The following is an 8,686-nucleotide window of genomic DNA, read 5'->3' on the forward strand; positions in this document are numbered from 1 at the left end:
GCTCTTGTGGCGTAAATCAGCCTCTTTCAAACTTGGCAACTTTTAAGATGGGTGGAGTTCAACTCCCGGAATTCCCCTGCTGGCTGGAGAATTCTGGGAGTTGAAGTCGACACGACTTAAAGCTGCTGCCGACTTTGAAAAACGCTGGTGTGAATGAATCAGTGATCAAGCAGGAAGAGGTGGAGAGGGTGGATAATAAGAACCGTAAATGTTGGAAGGGGCTAGAAGAAAATCAATTAAACTCCCCCAAGAGAGCTGGTTGTGTCCAGTCTCTTAATTTCCAGAGATAAGGAACCCAGAACCTTCACAGCCATAGAGAGTAGGAGAAATGACTTTGTCCAAGATATGCAATAATTACGTAGTCGTAGGCAAAAGGGCTGAAGTATTTTAAAAATCCAAAGCAACAAGTTTACACTCGGAAGCAGCTGAGAGCTTCCATGATTCACTGAACTATGAGGAGGTACAGCACAATCAGACTTACAAATATGTTTTTGTTAGTTGCGAAGTCGTGTCCGACCCATCACGACCCCATGGACAATGTTCCTCCAGGCCTTCCTGTCCTCTACCATCTTCCGCAGTCCATTTAAGCTCACGCATACTGCTTCAGTGACTCCATCCAGCCACCTCATTCTCTGTCGTCCCCTTCTTCTCTTGCCCTCAATCTTTCCCAGCATTAGGCTCTTCTCCAGTGAGTCCTTCTCATTAGGTGGCCAAAGTATTTGAGTTTTAGCTTCAGGATCTGGCCTTCTAAAGAGCAGTCAGGGTTGATCTCCTCTAGGACTGACTGGTTTGATCGCCTTGCAGTCCAAAGGACTCGTAGGAGTCTTCTCCAGCACCATAGTTCAAAGGCCTCAATTCTTTGGCGCTCAGCCTTTCTTATGGTCCAACTTTCACTGCCATACATTGCAACTGGAAAGACCACAGCCTTGACTATATGCACTTTTGTTGGCAGGGTGATGTCTCTGCTTTTTAGTATGCTGTCTAGATTTGCCATAGCATTCCTCCCCAGGAGCAAGCGTCTTTTAATTTCTTGGCTGCAGTCCCCATCTGCGGTGATCTTGGAGCCCAGGAAAATAAAATCTGTCATGACCTCCATTTCTTCCCCATCTATTTGCCAGGAATTGAGAGGGCTGGATGCCATGATCTTGGTTTTCTTAATGTTGAGTTTCAAGCCCACTTTTGCACTCTCCTTCTTCACCTACATCAAGAGGCTCTTTAGTTCCTCTTCACTTTCTGCCATTAGAGTGGTATCATCTGCATATCTTAGGTTGTTGATATTTCTCCCAGCTGGGGGGAGTTGATTTTTCTAATCTGCTCTACCTAGTGATGTTGGCAACAGGTAAATTGTTCTTATATTTAAACAACATCTAAGTAGTTTCAATGTACAGGTAGTCCTTTACTTACAACAATTTAGTGACCATTCGAAGTTACAATGGCACTGGAAAAAGTGACTTATGACCATTTTCACACTTATGGCCGTTGCAGTATCCCCATGGTCACATGATTAAAATTCAGGTGCTTGGCAACTGACTATGACAAATGCAGGGTCCCAGGGTCATGTGTTCACCTTTTGCAACTTTTGGACAAGCAAAGTCAATGGGGAAGCCAGATTCACTTAACAACTGTGTTACCAACGTAACAACTTTAATGATTCACTTAACAAATGTCTCACTTAGCAACATAAATTTTGGGCTCAACTGTGGTCCTAAGTTAAGGACTACCTGTATACCCAATATTTCTGTTTCTAAGGCCATGGAAATAAAATTCTTGGGCAGCTTCCTTGTAATTTCTCTTATATATATATATATATATATATATATATATATATATATATATATATATATATATATATATATATATATGTTTCAAATGTTAACTATTTAGATTACCTTGCTAGGCCCCAAACATGGGGCAAATCTTTATTTCCTGTTTTCAGCCTATCTTGAAGGCCATCAAACAGGCAGTAGTCACACCGGACAATTCATATATTTGTGTAAATTTACACAAATATATGAATTGTCCGGTGTGACTACTGCCTGTTTGATGGCCTTCAAGATAGGCTGAAAACAGGAAATAAAGATTTGCCCCATGTTTGGGGCCTAGCAAGGTAATCTAAATAGTTAACATTTGAAACATATCTTCCCTTGCAGAAAAAAGCTAACAGAGCGAGAGGGACCTTGTGGCTTAGAGGCAAATAACACTGCCTTGTATGCAATCAGCCCAGGTTCGAATCTCAGAAGGGTATAGCTGGCTGAGGACGACTAAGGAGTCAGAAATGCATCTCAGTTTCCCTTTAATTCTTTGTTAGTAATTTACATATATATATATATATATATATATATATATATATATATATATATATATATATATATATATATATATATATATATATATATTGCTTCCAAAAGAGGCACTAGGTCTTAATTTTGGAGAAAGTCTTTCCTTAGGACCACCACAGCCAGGCCTCCCACACCCCGACACCTGTTGTGCCATTGTTTGACTTCTTCTGTGGCTGCTTGCCTCCACTTGTGGCCGGACACCATATGGTGCATTGCGCGTTGCCGCTCCTCCCGGCAGGATGCTGCATGGTGCTTTGCGCCATTTCTGCTGCTCGCGGCAGGATGCTGCATAGCTCTTTGGGTCATTTACACATTGGAAACGGCCCAAAGCACCATATGGCTTCCTACCGCAAGCTGTTCTGTTCCAGCCTACGACCGGCCCTGTTTGAATGTCAGGGACAACCCCTTTTTATAGTCAACAGTCTGGAAAAACCCAACCAAATTTATTGACAAAGAAATCAAAAGTTCAAACGAGTTAAATGAAAAGTTCAAACAAGAGTTAAACCAAAAGTTCAGACGAGTTAAACAGGAATTAACAGACCACTACTCTAGCAGAAGATCTTCAAACGGCTACCTTCAGCAACCAGCACCTCCCACATCTTTCCCTTTTATCAGCAGTCCCAAGGTGTGGCTTCTCATTGCCTTCTCTCGAGTTGCCTCATTGCCTTCTTCTGTTCTGCTCTGCTAGATTGCCTCCTGCTCCTAGCGTCCCTGAACAGAGCCAGCTGTGGATCGTCTTCTTCCAATACCTCATGCTCACACGGCTGAGTCTGATGAGGATTTTTTTAGGGATGCACCTCACCCCCAAACTAGGGCTTAGTTTTGGAGAAGGGCTTATATTAGGCCCACCCCCAAAATCAAGCTAGGGCTTACTATTGGGCTGGGTCTAACTTTCTGGGAAGCACCGTAAGTGCAACTATCATGTCTTCCTCAAGTAGGAACAACAGAAGATATGAAGGTGACAGTGCATGAATTTCTGTCTGCTTTTGTACTTTTCTTCCCTCTTGATAAAAACATATGGAAGATCATATAGTGGCCGTGACTAGGGGGGCTTTCGCCCAGGTTCGCCTGGTGCACCAGTTGCGGCCCTATCTGGACCGGGATGCCCTGTGTACGGTCACTCATGCGCTCGTGACCTCTCGCCTTGACTACTGCAATGCTCTCTACATGGGGCTTCCCTTGAAGACCACTCGGAGGCTCCAACTGGTACAGAATGCGGCCGCGAGAGTTGTCTTGGGAGTTTCCCGGTACTCCCATGTTACACCTTTTCTCCGCGAGCTGCATTGGCTACCAGTTGTCTTCCGGGTGAGGTTCAAGGTCTTGGTCATGATCTTTAAGTCCTTACATGGCATGGGTCCGGGTTACCTCAGGGACCACCTGCTGCCGGCGTCAACTCCCCTCCGCCCTGTGCGTTCCCACAGAGAGGGCCTCCTCAGGGTGCCTCCGGTCAGGGAATGCCGACTGGTGGCCCCCAGGGGGAGGGCCTTCTCTGTGGGCGCTCCGGCATTATGGAACCAACTGCCGGTGGAGCTCCGGATGACATCAGACCTCCAAACCTTCCGTCGCGGCCTGAAGACCCACTTATTTGAATTAGCTGGTCTGGCCTGATGGGGGATTATGGGTTTTTAAATTGTTGTTTTTAGTATTGTATTATTGTTTTTTAACTGGGCACTGGTTTAATCTCCTTTTAACTTTTGTATTGTTATTTATATATGCCCTGTGCACTGCCCTGAGTCCCTAGGGAGAAGGGCGGTATATAAATCAAATAAAACCTAAAAACCTAAACAACCACTGAGAAATGCATTGGTTGATAGTTCCCTCTGAATTCATGTACTGACACTGTAATCCCAAGGATATTTTCAAATATAGCATACTTGATTTATCTGTGCAATATTCTTGTAAATAATTTTGTTGATTAAGAAAAGTTAACAGAACATTTTGGTACAAATTTATCTACTGTCAGAAAAAAAACTTTGAACATGAGATTTTGCCATTAGAAGCGGGCAAAAAGGAAGCAAGAGGCTCTGTCGTGTTTATATCATTCAGGAACACAAAAGAATGTGTTTGGTAGGTTGCTTGCAAAGCATAGCACACATACTTATTAGTTGCACTTCTTTATATACTGCTTCCTTGCTGGATTTTAGGCAGCTCACAAATTGTAGCATAACATTAAAGGAACATATGACTGCCTATAAGATCCTTAAAGTAAAAACTCTTTATGTGGCTTCCATCTTAAATATTTTGACTGTTCTCTTGAACTGTACCCTTGCATAGGCCAATCCACATGTATACACAAACTGTAATCACTTAAGTCTTTAATCCATAATCTCCTAAATTAGATAAACAGCATTGTGTTCTGTTGTACAAACTGATCAGAAGTGTGCATTTTAAAAAGGGTGAAATGAACTTTATTAAATACAATGAATGTAGGAATCTGGATATAGTATTTGTATAACAAATAAAACTTGCGGTATGGTTAAGAGATATTTTCATCCCAAGAAATCTGGAAAGCAGGAAAGTGATAACAATTGTTAGCAACTCTTGATGCCTTTGACATTAGTTTTGTGGACTGGGGCTGCCAAAAATGCTGTTAGGGCATATCTGAAATGCTACAGGTCCCCCCCTACCATAAAGGATTGTGAATATAAATGTGTGTTTCTTGCTTTAAATCTTCAGCACTCCTGATCTTCAGCACTCAGCAATGTGTGTTTAGCTTTAGTTGAATGTCATTATCCAGTCATAATATAGATTCATTATTGCCTTTTACCTGATAATTATCTATAGCCCTCTCAGACCAGCATTCAGCAATCACTAAGTTTCATGAAAGGGATGCGGGATAGGAGGATGGGTGGGAAGAACAAAAGTGCACAACACAGAAGCAAAACTATTTAATTCGACTGAGTTCCACTACACCACATAATACTCTGCTACAGTTGCAACTAATTGATGGTTTGTTTAACCATACTTTATTGACTAAGTCACAAGTAGCTGCATTAATACAATAATGCAGGTTGCAAACCATTACTTATAAACAAGTGGCTGAGTTCACAAAATAAAGCAGTCAAAGTCTGCGGCAGCTGCAGCCATAGTTTTGTGACTTTTAAAGACTATCAGTTTATCATTGCCTATAATGCTACCTGGCATGAAAGGTGATTGTGTGTTGCAAGTCTTCATGTAAGTGGATAAATGGCTGTAGGAGAGAGAGATTGTCAGCTGGTCAGGAAGCTAAAAAATAAAGTAGAAACAGTGATATAACAGCACTCATGAAACAGTTGTTGCTAATTACATCTTGATGGAAACTAATTGATACAGTACTATTATAAATACCCATCCTCTTTCCCTTGAAGTTGTTTGTTAATATATAGTTCCTTTAAACAACTGAGATAAAACTTCCAAGTCTTTAAAATAATTAAGAAGAACAGAGATTCTCCAGGCTTTATCTGTTAAGATAAACAATATGAAAGTTATCTGGGTTAATCATAAAAATACAAAATATTTAAAAAATCTCCTTAGCATGTAAAAATGCATCTGCTCATTCAAATTGCTACACAGCACTTAGTTATGTTTATTTCTGAGTAAATTTTGTAAGCTTTATAAATCCTTTTGACGCCAGACTGACTAGAAAGGAGTTTTTGCAAATCACAATTATACAACTGGCTGCCTTAATAGAAAACTAAAATGCAGAAAACAGCAACGAAAAGAGCTTACAAAACTTAATGAAGAAGTTTATTTGTTGTAGCAGATGTTGCTGTATTTAAAAAAAATATATACAAGTGAAACTTTCACCGAAGTGAAATAAAATGCAGTCCAATGCATGTGTATGCTAAAAAAATACTTGGGTTTTTGGAGCTTAATCGGTTAAAATGTGTCAGGTCAATTATGATGTGATGTGTATTATCTTTGAAAAATGTTAAATGAATCGGTACAAACTGATCATGAGCTATTCAAAGCAATCGAGGAAAAATAGGTTGGTCAGGGAACTGCAAAATGTAGGATGTAAAAGCAAATGGAATACACAATGAATGTTTCAAGTGTATTCTTTGTCCTCAAGTAGCATAACTTCTTTTTCCTTTTAATTACTGTTGTGCAACTGGGGGTGACCTTGTTGATCTAATGATAAAGCAATCAATTTAACTGAGCTTTGGAGTGTGTGTAATTGAAAATTTGGATACCACTATAAATCAGTGAAACTAAAAATATTTCCACTCACAATCTTCTATTGGATAAGATTACCTTAAAACAAGGAAGTCCAGCCTGAGCTATAGCTAATTTTAAACCATCCTGGATTGTAAGGATTTAGTAACTTCTATGGGCTGTGTGGACCTTTCTGTGATATCTTGTAAACCATCCTGAAAATGGGCAAGGGCACTTTACCAAAATGTTTGTATTATTTGTACTGATTGCTGTATTATTTTTGTAATTTTTCTTTATTAAGTATGTGCGTGCCTTCAAGTCAGTTTTTGACTTCAGATAACTGCAGGGACTAGTCCAGGCAGTCTTCTTTGGAAGGTTTTTGGGAAGTGATGTACCATTGCCTGCTTCCTAGGGTTGAGAGAGAATGAGAGAGAGAGAGAGAGCCCAAGGTTACCTGCTGGTTTTTGTGCCTAAGGTGGGACAAGAACTCAGTCTTCTAGTTTGTAGCCTGTTGCTTTAACCACTACGCAAAACTAGCTCTATAATAATATTTTACTCCTTTGAAAAAATATTTTTTAAAATAGGTAAAAGGACTGTGGGAGTCTTTAGAAATAGGTTCTGAAAAGGTGTTTAAAAGCAGGCAGTGTAGCACCTATTTGCAACTGTGTTTTCCCCCTAGCATTGTGGGGCTGTTGTATCCAGCTGCCCTGAGCCTAGGAAAAGACACAGCTGCTTTAAAGAGTTGCAGACAGAAGCTATGTATGCATTCCCATGCGCTCCAATGCATCTGCTTGGAATTGAAACAAACATTTATGTAACCATTACTAATGACAAAAATTAAACCAAACCTGTGATTTTTTTCCCCTTAAAGAACAGATGCCACTGCTCAGTGATGAAGTGCCCTCTGCTGATTAAAAAACATAATGCAGATTTATTTGTTTACTAAAATAAGTGGAAGCAACAACTCCTTTCCCAATCTGAAAGGAGAATGGGGAACCAGAGCCATGCAAAGTAGTTCAGGGTGACTTGAAATGTGGAAGAATCAATGGGAAAACAGTGTTGCATGGCTGGGACGGGAGAGGCTGAAGTCATTTGGAAGACTCTAGAAGAGGAGGGCTTCAGAGAACGATGGATGGATTAGGTAGCTGCAAAGCTTGAGATAGGAAAAGCAGTAGCAGGCAAAACAGACATCCCTTTATGCAGAATGGGCATGGGGGGAAGAGGAAGCAACATGGTTTTTTACTAAAAGCATTATCGAGCCATTTTGCATTATTTCCCTAAGTAAAAACGTCACATTAAAGGCAAACTCTGCTTTGAGTCATGGTTAGTAACATCATGCACACAATCTTGTAATTTTATTGGCAACAATACAGAAGTGATTTTTTCCAGTACCCCTTTGTATTCCTTTCTGGCACAGATGGATAGATAATAGAGAGACTGACAAAACCTTAGTATAGGGACTCGGTTATAAGCCTCGAACTCCCTAGAGGTGTGTTTTGATCTGACCTTCTTAGGTTTTTAAGATAAGCCAAGGTTCACTAAGTTTAAAATATAAGATTAGATCTCAAAAATGCTAGATTTTTGCTTCTTCCTGTAGCTTGCTGTTGGAGATTGGGAGAAGAGAGAATGGGTACCCCCATTAAATTTTGGCTCCAGCACTATCAGTTCAGGATCCTGTGTAAGCCAACATTCAGCCCTTAATGATTATGTGTAATAAATGCAGTCTCGATCTAAAAAAAAGTACACCCCCTCTTTTAAAGATACATTCAGTGCTGTCTTTTCAATGATGGAGAATCATAGGTAAACTGAAAACAATGGTGGAAGGTATCACTTTTAATGAGAATATCTAGAGTTCCCTCCAAGAAAGTGGGTTATTTTCAGGAAAATTCTGATTTTAATCTTATGCATGATTACCAGGGAAGGGTGAGCAGCTACAGGGAGCAGGCAGAAAGAGGTTGAAGTGATTATCCTGTCCACAGTTACTACTGGTGCTCTGGTAGGTAAAGGTAAAGGTTCCCCCGCACATGCGTGCTAGTCGTTTCCAACTCTAGGGGCCGGTGCTCATCTCCGTTTCAAAGCCGAAGAGCCAGCGCTTGTCCGAGGACGTCTCCGTGGTCATGTGGCTGGCATGACTAGATGCCAAAGGTGCACGGAACGCTGTTACCTTCCCACCGTAGTGAACCCTATTTTTCTACTTGCATTTTTATGTGCTT

At 40.7% G+C, this 8,686-nt stretch overlaps 1 protein-coding gene across 1 annotated transcript in view; it reads right to left on the bottom strand.

The window, feature by feature from the left end:
• Positions 1–2,724: 2,724 nt before the first annotated feature.
• ACY3 (aminoacylase 3) overlaps positions 2,725–8,686 on the bottom strand; it is a 45,678-nt gene continuing 39,716 nt past the window's right edge. The window contains exon 9 of the mRNA XM_083353885.1: positions 2,725–3,109. The gene's annotated coding sequence lies outside the window, so the exon portion shown is untranslated. The remainder of the gene's footprint in view (positions 3,110–8,686) is intronic.

The sequence above is a fragment of the Vipera ursinii genome, assembly GCF_947247035.1.
Source record: "Vipera ursinii genome assembly, chromosome: 1".
NCBI lineage: Eukaryota > Metazoa > Chordata > Lepidosauria > Squamata > Viperidae > Vipera > Vipera ursinii.